The following is a 4,719-nucleotide window of genomic DNA, read 5'->3' as shown; positions in this document are numbered from 1 at the left end:
TTTGTATTGTAATATCTGAATATCGTTGCAATTTCCAAACTTATTGACGCGGAATCTTCTTCTAAACATCTAAATTATTTGTCAACATATTGGAATATTACTCTCTCGAAGATCTAGAATCTTTACAAAAATAAATAAATTACTAAATGTGTGCAATACGAGCTACTTATAAGTTGTTTGATTGAAGACAATAGGTAAAATATATCAAAATAATAATACGATTGTTTGAGTATTAATTGAATAAATAAAAATAATAAGAACGTTAATGGTATTCTTCTAAGTCCCACATTGTCCTCCGATGACAATAATTATAATAATTTCATTAAAAGCTAAAACTTTATTTGGCTAAATAAATATTATAAATTAAAGCAGTACTTATTACATAATCATTTAATAATAACATCATATCATATATTACTAAACAATAATTAATAAAAAAAAATATTGGGGGACGATTTCAAAACTAAACGAAATAAAAAAAGTTTAATACATAAATTTCAATACTTTACTGCTGCATTAAGGTAGATATTTTTTTTTCTATTCTTTTCTATCGTTCTCTTCTAGCCTAGAAAAAGCGCGCTCCAAGGGATGGCTTAGAAGTTCACGAATAGGTTATTTTTTTAATAAAGATATGTATATTCATATGGTTTTTCAATACAGATTGTATGATTTAAAGTTTATAAATATTTATTAATAATAGGACAATTAATACTAAATAAGCTGCAATATATCACTTTGATTTACTTTTATTATTTCAAAAATAGATGCACACACCAGCAAAATTAATGTTCATAACTTAAACATTATCAGATTGAAGTTTGACAACCTTTCTAGATTTGAGCTTACTTTCAGATGTCTTTTTATACCTCCCTGTCGGATGTTGTCATTGAATGATAAAACAAATTTTTGCCCATCACGTTCAAGAGTGTTTGTGAAATCTTGCCAAGAATGCTTGTCCATTTGTCACCTTGTTCACACACAGTATCAACTATTACTTCGATTCTAGTTTCTGAGCTCTTTCTTGAGTCTTTATGGTGGATTTCTTTGATATGAGCAAATTTAGGGTGTAATGATGATTTAACTCCTAGACGGCTCAGGTGAATGCTGAAGTATTCTTGCCTATTGAAGAAGTTAAAAATATTTTTTTTTAAAAACGATAAATCCAATTTGATAGAGGGTTTTTATAATTAGAGAATATTTGCTGTAAAGGAACTCACCGTTTAATTTGGCACACAATATAAGTGCTACCACATCCATGTAGTTTCCTCCAACGGATTTGATCATATATGTAAGGACTGTTTAAGTTGTTTGGTTGTTTTAGCAGCCCAAGAACTTACCTGTAACAGACTCGAATCTTTCTGCAGAGTAGAACTCATCGATTATAAGATTGGCATTACACTCTCTGATGTTAAGTTGTTTGATACTTGTTCCAAGATATTTAACTATGGATGAGGGTAGTCCAGTCTCTACGGCAGTCTCTGCAGTAGACAGAGTTCTAGGATATTTGGGACATAGAACTGTAAGGAAATCGACTTGAAGATTTGATCATAGAGGGCTGTACTAACATTTTGCCACAGAAGACAAGGTAAACATCTCGCTCTGTTGAGTTTTTTGAAGAGTAATGTCATCTGTTCCATTTCTGGGGATGCAAGTAGTTTTTTCAATAAGCTCATGATGATTTCATAAGTCTCTTCATTATTCAAGAACTTTTTTTGATCCTAAATAAGCAGCAATGTTCATTACTTCAGTTACAGATTTGACGACATTAGTCTTTGTTGTAAGATAGTGAGAGACTGAACTATTTCTTAGCTTATGATACCCATGAAAAATTCGAGAGGTAAGGTCTTCTTAAATTTCAAGGCTAGCCTTTATATCAAGGCCCTGCCTTCAGTTGCTTCCAACTTAATAAGGGGCAATTTGGGGGATTTAATTAGTATAAATCTCAAAGGTAATGTTTCAAGTAAAAACTTATCATAAAGCTAGTTAATGTTTAGCACCTCTTCTTCCCCGAACATTTTGAGCTCCAAGGCTTTCCTGACCCTAGTTTTTGAGCAGGAGTAGTCGACAACTAGTGGATATTTGGATGGGTCTAGGAAGAGTCGGAGGAGAAGAGAGGTAGAGCCGAAGATTTGCCACACTCAAGGCACAGCATCCTTTTCAGTCTCCTATAAAGTTAAGTAATTCAATTAGGCAGATACGTGAATTAAGTCTATATTTTCATTTTAAAGTAACTTAGCCGTTTGTCCAAAGCTAAAACCTGTTTTTGAGTTTGAGAGTCCTACCTTAGTTCCAGTTACCGATTAAATTGACGACCAATTCCTGTCTTAGAACAGCTTTCTCCCATTTGGATTCAAGATCCGGATTATGAGACATATTGAAACTAGGAAAACTATGACATAGAATCTTAGGGGTGCCTTTATAACCTTGATGGCATCCGGAGTACAGCACTTCTATCCTATCACCTTAAACTTAAGAGTCACGATCGGAATCCTGAAGCTATAAGTATCTTTCACTAATGAAAACAATGACTTATCAATTTTAAAAATAAGCCGTCTATTGGAGCCGGTGTGTTTTTTTATTCTTCTGTATGTATGTAGTCCAGATAGCTAGAGATGTCCATGATAATATATTATTTGGCATCATCATTCTATAAGCTAAGTCAATGTATTTTATCTCGATGTGGTGATAACATTAATTTTTGATTTATTGTTGCTTAATATACCGGACGGCGTTAACGCGATTACACGAAAATACACCAGGTCATGGATATCAAAATTTGTCTGTTGGTCGACGCATAATAACCTGCAGTAATGCCGGGTAGTACCGATAGTGACTAAATTATATGCAGTTAAAACAGTAATTGATAACAAATATATGAAGTGGCGTAGCTCTTGGAGAATCCACTCGAAAGGAATAATTATTTTGAAATCAATGTGCTAGGTTCGATTCATGGTTACTCATAGAAAGAAATATACAATATGTATATGGCCTTCAAAGACAATTTCTAGGTGCAATTAGTTAAATACAATAATATTTAATTATACTTAATTAGTGCAACTCCATTAGACAAATTAAATGAACATTTAAAGAGAGAGAAAAGGGCCCTTACAAAATATTTAATTGAAATCCATTGTATTCGTATTATCACAATAACCAATATGTATTTTGTTTGATTTCTGAATTATATATATGCTCCATTTCTATTAGGTTCCAGTAAGTATCCCAAGAGATTTTAAATTTTTTCAAATGAATGTAGATTCATACAGTTAATTCTTCAATAATTACAAAATAATAACAAAAATGTACAACATTGTACAGGTTGCGGCAACACAACTTCTTTTTTTTTTCTAATGCGTGGGAGTCAGGCTGTAGAACTAGTAATCGATTAACTCCTGAAACTGTAAAATACTATAAACATACATAAATAGAAATATACCGTACAAACTGCAATGATTGCCTAATCCTAAGTAGAAACTTATTCGAGCAATTGTGATCCATTGAGCCGAGATCTCTCTCCTCCTATATTAATAATACATTCTTCGCTTTGCTTATTATTAAAAGGTTACGATAATTGAATTTAAACTATCCGCTGTCGCTCTTTTCAATTTCGAGGTAGAAAAAGAAAGAAAGACGTGCCGGAAAAATTATACAATATACCCCTAAAAGCAGGGTGGTTGCTTGGATTTTTATTTCGGAGAGTGATTGTTTCTCACTCAAATAACCACAAAACACTCCAGTGATCTGAAGACATTTTCTACCGAAGGTCATGTTTGAAAAAAAGCAGCAACAATTATTAGGCAAGTAGAAATAGATAATATAGGGCGTTTTCACGTGACGTCAGCAATGTTAATGTCGGCCATTTGTGGGCCTAAACAACCAATTTTTATAACAATGAACACACTTTTTCCTTAATTTTAAGTAAAATAATTAACTATTGGATGTAAAAATGGGGCCAATTAAATAAAAGAACTTAAACCTTACTCCCTTTAGGATTTTTTATTCATCTATTGTCTAGTTTTATTAGATATCTAACCCCTCTATGTATTAAGAATATGTTATCACATCGTTATATAATTGTATTTTCATATTGTATGTAAAAATTAACTATTACAATGAAAAGAATAAGATAACGTTATCTAATTATCTAATTTTTTTCTTACATCATCGATAAAAAAACTAGATAATACTTTGATTTAATTAAAATATTAGAGTTTATCATTGGGCTCTAGTAGTATTTGATGCAAATGTCAAGTCTTTTTTAACTCTTATAAAAAGTCATTTGATGAAGTTTCATCAATATATATTGGAAATTTGTACATTTTATGTTGTAGAAATATCTTTGCAAGTAACATTTCCAACACCAATCAAGTAATATTCAAAGTTGAAAATCCAATATTGTTAAAATGCATGTTAAAAATAAGAAACAAAAAATCTAACAATTTGAAGAATGTTTTGGAGGAGAGAAAGAATAAAGCTCATGTCTTATCATTAGATCAGCTACAATCAGCTGTGACAAAGATAGGAAGGAGAAAAAGATATAAACAAGGACATTTGCTAGAATTACTCTGGTGTCGATCTTCAATTCTACTCTGAATCCCCCAAGAACTTACAATTATCCATCTGAAACAAATCCTCCGTCTTTCATGAGCTCACACGAACGTTCAAACAGGTTTTGAATATAATTGAATCTATTTAGGATATTAACTACTGAGGAATTAA

General features: G+C 31.6%; 1 long non-coding RNA gene across 1 annotated transcript; it reads right to left on the bottom strand.

The window, feature by feature from the left end:
* Nucleotides 1–730: 730 nt before the first annotated feature.
* On the bottom strand, nt 731–3,743 carry LOC121128630 (uncharacterized). The gene is made up of 3 exons (XR_005868226.2): nt 2,283–3,743; nt 1,218–2,165; nt 731–1,119 (listed from the first exon to the last, which is right to left on the bottom strand). It is a non-coding gene; the product is annotated as an uncharacterized lncRNA (long non-coding RNA).
* Nucleotides 3,744–4,719: the final 976 nt, after the last annotated feature.

The sequence above is a fragment of the Lepeophtheirus salmonis genome, chromosome 13, assembly GCF_016086655.4.
Source record: "Lepeophtheirus salmonis chromosome 13, UVic_Lsal_1.4, whole genome shotgun sequence".
NCBI lineage: Eukaryota > Metazoa > Arthropoda > Copepoda > Siphonostomatoida > Caligidae > Lepeophtheirus > Lepeophtheirus salmonis.
This window is presented reverse-complemented; position numbering and strand designations above follow the sequence as displayed.